At 31.1% G+C, this 10,981-nt stretch overlaps 1 pseudogene; it reads left to right on the forward strand.

Moving 5' to 3' along the window:
- Window positions 1-2,131: 2,131 nt before the first annotated feature.
- Window positions 2,132-4,195, forward strand: LOC120145433 (annotated as a pseudogene).
- The last annotated feature ends 6,786 nt before the right edge of the window (window positions 4,196-10,981 follow it).

A 10,981-nucleotide genomic window follows, 5' to 3' on the forward strand; every position in this document is an offset into this window, starting at 1 on the left:
TTTTTAAAATTTGTCTTGCTTTTAGCAGTTTTTGTACACTTGGGTCACCTGAGTATAAAATGTTACAAATTGATCATTTAAGTATGGGGATGGGCATAAGTTTCAAATCTGACGGGTTTTATAGATTTGGGTTTGAGTCAGCTTGGATGGGGTGGAGATTAAATGAAAGTCTGAATTCATACCATGCATTCATACATACATCAAGCTTCGACATTATTGTCTTCATCAGCTGAACTCTACTCGTTTATTATCTCATCTTCTTATTATTATATTTTATCAAAATTAAAAACAAAAAAAATACAGAAAGACAAAAAAAATTAAGAAAATTAGGGTAAAATATACAAATGGTCTCCTGACTATAAGATGTAGTTTTATTAAGTCTATTGACTATTTAAAGTTACAAAATGGTTCTCGACTATAGGGATTTATTTTGTTGAGTTCCTCGATTATTAAAAGTTATAAAATGGTTATTCGACTATTTATTATGTTTTAAGCTCGTCATTTTCCATTAAAAAACTAACGATTGTATGAGTTGAATGTTAACATATTGACTGAGATATGATAATCATTTGAAATTATAAAATCAGATTTTATCATATCTCAATCAATAGGTTAGTGTACAACTTAGACAGTCGTTAATTTTTTAATAGAAAATGATGAGTTCGGAACATAATGAATAGTTGGGTGATTATTTTGTAACTTTTAATAGTCGATGTACTCAATAAAGTAACTCCCTATAGTAGAGAGACTATTTTATAATTTTTAATAGTTAAGAGACTCAATAAAATAATATCCTATAATTGAGAGATCATTTATGTACTTTACCCAAAAAATTATTTGTGTCGGCTTTTAATGGTATCCAATGATGTACCATTCATCAGAAGATAGAATTTTATGACGACTATCAAGTTCCAATGTTAAAAAATTAAAGTTTATTAGACAAAAATTTTAACAAGTCACATCAAAATTTCTCAACAACCAAAATAAAAATGAATTAAAAATTGAATAATTACAATATAAATTTTTAAAACTTAATGAATATTTAAATACATATAAATATCATATTCAAATCCAAAATTTTAAAGATAAGGTATATAAATAGTCTGAATTTTTTGGGTGCTTGTATTTTGGTCACTCAACTTTTAAAACTTGTAATACAATTATCGAATTTTTAGTCCGTTTTCAGAAGATTCTTGACATTACCTCCCGTTAATTTTCTTAATATCCGTTTGACAAAATTATTTTTCTCCCTTTTGAACATGAGTTGACTATTAAAAGAAAATGTTGGCTTTACTTAGTCTAGCTGCAAGTCATTAGACCATGAAAGTTAATAATCCAGATTTACTATTACAGTAAGTATCAATTCTTGTTTCCATGTTGCAGGTTGTAATTGTTGCTGTTTCTAGTAGAAGCCAATTAACCAATTTTGCAAAATCCATGGAATAATAGCCCTTCTATAGCCCATGAATGGCATCATAGAACCTTGTCTGGAAATTTGAAAGAAAAAAAACTAGTTTGGTCATGACATCCGCTGTCATGTTTGTTTCACGCCGTGTCCATTGAACTATTGTTATGCATCTTCTTAAACTACTTTGGATCATTCAGTATGTGCATTAATTGAATGAGAGTAACCAATCTCCAAAAGAATGTAAATGCAACACTTACAGATATCAGACTTGTATCAGCTGTTGCTGTTCTATCTGTATTGAGGTAAATTCATCGTAGCAATTGGATATTGTCTACGCCATTACTGAGATCCCCAGCATATAGATGTTGAATTAGAAGTTTAGTAAATGATAGATGCATGCAACTACACCCAAGATTACATGTTGGTTCAAGCACTAACTAAACTTGAATCCAATTAAGAAGTATCTGACAATTTTTATTTTAATACTGGGGATGATGACTATGTACCATGATGGAAATGCTTGAAACTATCTTTAAGGGGATAAGACACGGAACTGTATGTTGGAAGCTAACCTTGTCGAGCATTCAAACTGACGGGAGGTAACATCAGTGATCTTTCTGAAAATAGACTAAAAGTTTAGTGACTGTATTATAAGTTTTAAAAGTTGGATGACTAAAATGCAAATGCCATAAGGACTATTCAATGTACTTTACCCAACGTTTAATGATAAAAAACTATTATTTAACCATTAAACTTGCTCGATTCTTCCATGAGGTTGATGAGGAGTCGTTGAGGAATTTGATTAAGGTCAATGTTGAAGGCACCACAAAGGTTACTCAAGCTGTTTTGCCTGGGATGGTGAAGAGGAAAAAAGGTGCTATTGTCAATATTGGCTCTGGTGCCTCCATTGTTATACCTTCTGATCCACTTTATGCTGTTTATGCTGCTACTAAGGCGTGAGTGTTTCCGGTATTCGCAATGTTAATTGGGGTTTTATTGCTTTTACAACTGAAGTTGATTAATTTGGGATTTGTTTTCAGGTAAATTGAACAATTCTTTAGGTGCCTTTATGTTGAATACAAGAACAGTGGGATTGATGTTCAGTGCCAGGTAATGTTTGCTAATATATATGCCAATGGTTTAGTGTAGGAGTTCTAAATGCTATAGACATTTTCATGTAAAGGTTGAAACTTGAACCGAGATTCTAGATACGAATCAGTCTATATCCATGTTACTTGGATTCGGGTGCGAGTGTTAGATAGGTGTACGCGTTTGACTCGGTGTGACCAGTCTTTTCTATGTTTTCTTCATGTATTTGGATGATCCCTAGATGTCATATTGCCATATACGTTTTTTTACATAGGTTGAGATCCAATTCCTTAGTATTTGGTCCATTACTTTCCGATACATCAACCATTACCATCGTATGTGTAGGACCTGCCTATGGATTGTGTAAATCGCTCTTATGGATAGGGATGAATGGTGATTAAGTTTGTATTGAATGGTAATGGATGAGAGCTTCACCCGTTTAGCACACACGTGTCGTGAGGGTAGAGACTAGAGAAACACAGGTCTAAATGTCTTGGCTTTGTGCTTTTTACTATTTCAAACTTCTATCGGTAGAAGTGCCTTGCCACTTTTTCATTTGTTAGAAACTGCTGCTCATAAGTAAAAGTGATTCAGTGGTGAGTTGTTGTCTTCAACAACAAATTACCTCTATATGTAGTGTATTACAGTTCGATATTCTGTGTAAACAACCTGATTTGTGAACGTTTAGGTTAAAATTGACTCTTGTTCTGAAACATATTAATTAGCTTACCCTTATTCCCATATTTAATGGGATAAGGGGTGGTAAGATAGTAGGTTGTCCCCAACGCCAGGTTAAGAGCAACTTCCGTGGGAGACATCCAAATTATGAAAATACCCTCCGTGGGACTCAATTCCACGACCTCAAAGTTAAGAACCTTGTGCTCTACCAACTGAGCTGGATGGTCTTGTTCTGAAACGTAGATTTCTACAAATGTGTGTTGGCCATGCATGCTACCCCCGAGATCATATCGTTTTCTATATCTTAGGATTTCTTTTCTGAATACTCCTTTCGATATGAGTGTTTCTTAGTATCCCTTTTTTCCGTCCACTCAATCCTTAACTCTAGTGTTCCCCTCTTGTACTGTTTATACTTCTAAATGAGTTGTAAGAATATTTTCAGTATCGACATCCGAGGTTACATCGTGTTGTATTGTCAAAATAAAAGGGAGGGTTATCGTTAAATCGGGGTAGGAAGTCTATCCATTTGTATGATCACAAGATAAAAGATGTACTTCTATGAATTTGTTGTACTTAGGTCGGCTTACTAAGATTCCGTACCTTAACGTTGTTGCAAATATCGAGACCTGCTGGACTCTATGCATTGACATTCTCTAATCAACCAAGGGGTTTCTAAATGCAGGTTCTGTTATACGTGGCAACAAAAATGGCATCGACCGTCGACAGATGGTTACACTCGTGCAGCCATGCGCTGGATAGGCTATGAACCTCGCTGCACGCCCTACTGTCCCCATTCCATCCTCTGGGGCTTGGCTTGTTCGCTGCCGGAGAGCGTGGTCGATGCATGGCGTTTGCACTTTTGTCTCGGAATTGGAAAGAGGGCACAACTCAAAGATTCTAGGAAGAATGAATGAAAACAACTTGATGAGTCTCTTCTGTTTTTCTATTAATGTAGTTCGAAGTTCATTGGGATCAATGAGCTTCTGGCTCATTTCAACTTTTTGGGATGTACCATTTTCTCTTCCTCTTGCCGTTGTGACACTTCCATTATGTATTAGGACATGATTTGTGAATGAAATTATAGATATCTAAGAATCCGTTTCTGCATGTTCGAATTTTTTAAATTATACGAAAATTTGAAATTTTCAAAGGCACGATTGTATTCCATCCCGATATATAATGTTATTTAAGAAAGATAGAATAATTTAAAATTATATGTCACCTTCAAGACCTTACTTGTAAAGTTTAAAAACTATATTAATAATGTATTGAGTATTTTCTGTAAAAAAATATTTATTTCATTTATTATAGGAGTTGGGTGTACTTTACGTCTGGGCCTACAGGGAAAGTTGGAAAATTCGGGTTTAGGCTTTTAGCATAAGCTGGAAATAACGCGCCCAAAGCCGTGGACCTCACAAGTGCTTATTCATTATTTCTTTGGGTAAAGTAGACAAATGGGTCCCCAACTATAGAATTCTGCTTTATTAAATCTCTCTAGTATTAAAAGTTACAAACTGGTTCTCCAACTATAGAGTGTTGTTTTGTTGAGTCTCTTGACTATTAAAAGCTATAAATGGTCACCTGAATTTTCATCATGTTCTGAAGTCGTCCCTTTTCGTTAAAAGTTAGACGGTATTTTGAGCTTAATATTAACTTGTTTGATTGTGATATGATGAAATACATCAATTTTTAACGGAAAAAGATGAGTTTAGAACATAATGAATAGTCAAGTGATTATTTTTAACTTTTAATAGTCAATGAATTTAACAAAACAATATTCTATAGTCAGAGAAACATTTTGTAACTTTTAATAGTCAAAAGACTTAATCAAATAGTATCCTATAATGAAGGGACACACGACTATAAATATGTATTTAATTTATCGAAAATAAATTATATAATGACAGTGTATTGAATGTTAATCTAGAAATATATATTTTAAAATATAACAATTTTAAAATTATTTTATTTATATTAACCGTTGCCGTTGGTGCTCCATCCAATAGTATAACTTAAATACTTTATAGTATAATGTGCTTTATTATTTTACTAAGAAAAATAATGTATTGATATGATTAGAATATAGAATATAATGATTCGATTATTAAAAATACAAAATAGTATAAATGTTTTGGGTAAAGTACACAAATGGTTCCTTGACTATAGGAAACTATTTTATTGAGTCCCTCGACTATTAAGAGTTACAAAATGGTCACTTGACTATTTATTATGTTTTAAAGTCATTCTTTTTCGTTAAAAAATTGATGACAGTCTGAGTTGGATGTTACTCTGATGTCTAAGACATGATAAAATCTTATATCCAAATCTCAAATGACTATCATATCTAAGACATTAGTGTAACATCCAACTCAGACTGCTATCAATTTTTTAACGAAAAAGAATGAGCTTTAAACATAATGAATAGCCAAATGATCATTTTGTAACTTTTAATAATCGAGGGACTCAATAAAGTAATTTCCTATAGTCAATGAACCATTTGTGTACTTTACCCAAAACATTTATACTATTTGTATTTTAATAATCCAATCATTATATTCTATATTCTAATCATATCAATACATTATTTTTCTAAGTAAAATAATAAAGCACATTATACTATAAAGTATTTAAGTTATACTATAGGATGGAGCACCAACGGCAACGGTTAATATAAATAAAATAATTTTAAAATTGTTATATTTTAAAATATATATTTCTAGATTAACATTCAATACACTATCATTATATAATTTATTTTTCGTTAAATTAAATATGAGTACATCATTTATTTTATTTTCTTATGTTCATCTATCGTCTAAATTGATTTTATTAATGATAATAGATGATTCATTCACTAACAATTTTTATCTTATATTTATACAAAGCTATTATTTATTAATGATATTTTAAGATTTCAGGTAAAATATACATACTGTCACTCGATTATATTACGTTGCTTTGTTGAATCCCCAGACAATTAAAAGTTATAAAATAATCCCTCAACTACAGAGCATTACTTTGTTGAGTCCCCTGACTATTAAAAGTTAGAAAATGATCACCCAAGTATTCAAACGTTCCAGACTCGTCATTTTCCTATTAAAATAGATGGTCGTCTGAGCTAACGTCAACATGATGATTGAGATGCGATAAAATCATATCTTAAAGATGTCTATTAGTATCGTCGTTGCTTTTAAGCACTGATTCGATGACATAATTTTTCCCACTAGCTCGCCAGCATAATGTAAACGGAGGATCGATAAAATACAACATAAATGATTTTGAGATAAGATTTTATCATATCCTAGTTAACATGTTAACATCCAGCTCAGAAAATCACCGATTTTTAAATAAAAAAAATACGAGTTTGGAACATATAAATAATCGGATGACTATTTTGTAACTTTTAATAGCTGGAGGACTAAACAAAACAATATCTTATAATTAGGGGACTATTTTATAATTTTTGATATAATCGGATGACTATTTTGTAACTGTTTTATTTTCAAAGAGTACTGAAAAGGCATCGAATTAGTTGTTATGGCTCAAAAATAGAAACCCCAAATCTTCAATTGTAATGTCCCATGCATGTGGGGTTAGTTTTTAGATAAGATAATGTGCAAGCATATATTATATGTTTATCTATTTGAAATTATGCTTTTAAATGATTATTATATATTTTCCTTTAAGATATATAAACACGATAAATTTTGTTCTAACTTCAAGTATAGACGTTACAATTTGTATTATAAATTATGAATTATAAAAAGAAAAATCTTAGAATTTTAGGGTTCAACTAACATCCCATTCTATAATGTGGACCCAGCTGTTAGTAGATATTTTTTTTTGTCAAAATAAGTATTCAAATCTAGAGTAAATTACGCTTTTAGTACTTAAATTATTAATTTTGATCCGTTTCAGTACCTAATTTTTTTAAAAAATCATATTAAAAGTTTAGTTTCTGTTTCATTTTAGTACTCCGCCGTTAATTTGTTTCATTTTAATGCATCGTTCAAAATTTAACGTTAAATTTTGATTTTTTTTTTTTAAAGTTTAGGTTCTAAAACAAAAAAAATTGATAGTTTAGATACTAAATGCATTAAATTTTTAATGGCGAAGCACTAAAATGAAATACAAATTAAACATTAGGTATGATTTTAAAAAAATTTAAAAGTTTAAGTACTAAAACATGCTAAAAATAATAATTTAGGTACTTAGTTTACCCTAAAATATAATTTGATATCATATTTAATTGAATGTTTTAATTAATTTTTTTTTACGATAAACTATATTTTTTACCACCTAACTATGTAACCCTTTTACTTTTACCACCGATCTTTTAATTTTGTCAATCAGACCACTTAACTATTTAATTGTATACAATCAAGTCACTTGTTAATATCTAACGGAATTTTTGATGTGGCAATTAAGAAAATCAATATAATTATATATTTAGTCCTCATACTTATAAATTCTATCAATTTGATTCTAAAACAAATTTAATTCAATAGATTTAATCCTATGTTTGTATCCTTTTCTACACAATACAATATATATTTAGTAAATGTAATCTTTGAATGATTATATATAATTTTAAATTAAATATTGTTAATTCAAGATTAAAAATAAAATGACTCATTTAATATTTATGATTCACATTATAAAAGATTATATATAATTTTAATTCAAGATTAAAAAAATGACTCACATTTAATATTTATAATTTAATTATAACTCAAAGATTATATATAATTTTAAATTAAATATTTTTAATTTAATTTATGATTTTATTTTTTTATTAGAATAAAATGTATGAATCATCTATATTTTATTAATTATTTTACTAGATTATATAGTTTAAAATGTGTAATTTAAAAGCGAATTAAACATAAAAAAAATTAAAATATAAATGGCTCACATTTTATTTTTCCTATTAAAAAAATTGTGTAAAATTTAATCATTCGAATATTATACATTTACTAAATATATATAATATTGTGTAAGAAATGGCACAACCTAGGGTTCTGCTTGGTGGCAGGTCCCGCTCAAAGCTTCCCCAAGGTCTTGGGTTTGAATTACCACACCCTCTTTGTTCTTCTACCTTTATTTCTTATTCGATTTTCTCTCAATCATATGGTGATACATGTCACCATCCGGTTGGATGATAAATATATAAATTAAATAAATTTAAACTATACAAAAAATATTTAATCTAATAGTGACATGTGTCACCATCTAATTGACAGATTAAATTTATTGAATTAAATTTATTTTAAGACCAAATTGATAGAATTTACAAGTATTGATGATTAAATGTATAATTATACCGATTTTCCTAAATGCCACTTCCGTATTTCTGTTTGATGTTAACGGCGGATTGATTGAATACAATTAAGAGAAAATCGCCTCAGTGACCAACAATACCTTATAATATACGATTTTAACCAATTTTTTTTGGATTTGCCAAAATGACCAATAAAATCGCAACGCGATATCAAAATCGCAACGCGATTTAGAAAATCGCAACGTTAAAAAGAAAATCGCAACGGTCAAAAGAAAATCGCAACGCGAGCTTCCAAGTTCGCAACGCGATTTAGAAGAAAATCGCAATGCGATTGATAGAATCGCAATGCGATTGATAGAATCGCAACGCGATTTATATAATCGCAATGCGATTGAGAGAGTCGCAACGCGATTTAGAAGAAAATCGCAATGCGACTAAGAGAATCGCAATGCGATTTATAGAATCGCAACGCGATTTAGAAAATCGCAACGGTCAAAAGAATAGTTAAAAAAATTTTGTTTCTTAAGAATTTTCTCTAAAAAGATAGTATCCGCGCGGACGTGTCGAAGACACGTATTACCACGACCACGACCACGACCACGACCACGACCACGACCACGACCACGACCACGACCACGACCACGACCCGACCCGAGACGAGACGGCGGCGGCGCGCGAGAGTCCCCCTTGTCCTCTTTCACTCAACAAAGAAGTGCAAAATACAAGCCTTAAATACCATTCCCAATAGTATTTCCAATACTATGTGGGATTGAGCATTACCAACACTTGTTCCAAATATCATTATTCTTCATAAGTTATCATCCATTACAATATGAATTAGTCGTGTTAATGAACCAATATACCTCATTAATATATGGTATTGTTGAACAAAAGAATGATGATGATGATCTTATTAAAGACCATCTAATACGAAAGAATCCAATGCATAACCGATACCTTATTATGAAACTAATTCACATAGAGGTTGTACGTGAAAAAAAATCTTTACTTTTATAGTAAATATCTATCTCAATAATTTTAATATAAAAATATATTTTTTATTTAATAATAGAATTATTTCATGTATTTATCAAGTTATAATTTTAAATACTTATTAAAATGAATTAATTTATTATCGATAATTCATATTGTAATGGATGATAACTTATGAAGAATAATGATATTGGGAACAAGTGTTGGTAATGCTCAATCCCACATAGTATTGGAAACACTATTGGGAATTATATTTAAGGCTTGTATTTTGCACTTCCTTGTTGAGTGAAAGAGGACAAGGGGGACTCTCGCGCGCCGCCGCCGCCGCCGTCTCGTCTCGGGTCGTGGTCGTGGTAATACGTGTCTTCGACACGTATGCGCGGATACTATCTTTTTAGAGAAAATTCTTAAGAAACAAAATTTTTTTAACTATTCTTTTGACCGTTGCGATTTTCAACGTTGCGATTCTATAAATCGCATTGCGATTCTCTCAGTCGCATTGCGATTCTCTTCTAAATCGCGTTGCGACTCTCTCAATCGCATTGCGATTATATAAATCGCATTGCGATTCTATCAATCGCATTGCGATTCTATCAATCGCATTGCGATTTTCTTCTAAATCGCGTTGCGAACTTGGAAGCTCGCGTTGCGATTTTCTTTTGACTGTTGCGATTTTCTTTTTAACGTTGCGATTTTCTAAATCGCGTTGCGATTTTGATATCGCGTTGCGATTTTATTGGTCATTTTGGCAAATCCAAAAAAAGTTGGTTAAAATCGTATATTATAAGGTATTTTTGGTCACTGAGGCGATTTTCTCTACAATTAAATAGTTAAGTGGTCTGATTGACAAAATTAAAAGATCGGTGGTAAAATAAAAGGGGTTACATAGCTAGGTGGTCAATTGTATAATTTACCCAATTTTTTAGTTTAAATTGATACTTAAATTTAATTTTAAAATTTAAATTAATTATTGCAATACATGATTTGTTTAATTATTTTATGTATTTAAAAACTAAATTTAAGTATCAATTTAAAAAAAAAACCAAGTAGATCAGATACAAAATATCTTATAATGCGTGATAATCGATATTTGTTGTATACAAGTGATATTCCCATATAAATGATTCATGTGTTAATTAACATGATAAGACTTAGGGGTGTTTGGTTCAAGGAATGTGGGATTCCCATGGGATGGGAATCCCACATTTCCATGTTTGGTTGACCGGTGTCGGAACCGTCTTTCGGTTGGGCCCCGGAATTGGGCTTCGACTTGAAAAATGTGGATTGGAGTCGCCACCGACCACTTTAAAACGAATTTAGGTGGGTCGGTGTTGAGTTAATCGAATGACGAAATTGGCCAAGAGGGGGGTGAATTGGCAATAAAAATTTTGTGGAAGCTTTTGCAGAAAATTGAAAGCAATTTGCACAGCGATTTACAGTGGTTCGACTTTCTCAAACAAAGTCTACGTCCACTACCTTAGCTATCCACACTAAGGATTTTCCAACAAATTCACTAATTTGTTCTTTCTTTT

The sequence above is a fragment of the Hibiscus syriacus genome, unplaced genomic scaffold, assembly GCF_006381635.1.
Source record: "Hibiscus syriacus cultivar Baekdansim isolate YM2019G1 unplaced genomic scaffold, ASM638163v2 tig00110893_pilon, whole genome shotgun sequence".
Lineage (NCBI taxonomy): Eukaryota > Viridiplantae > Streptophyta > Magnoliopsida > Malvales > Malvaceae > Hibiscus > Hibiscus syriacus.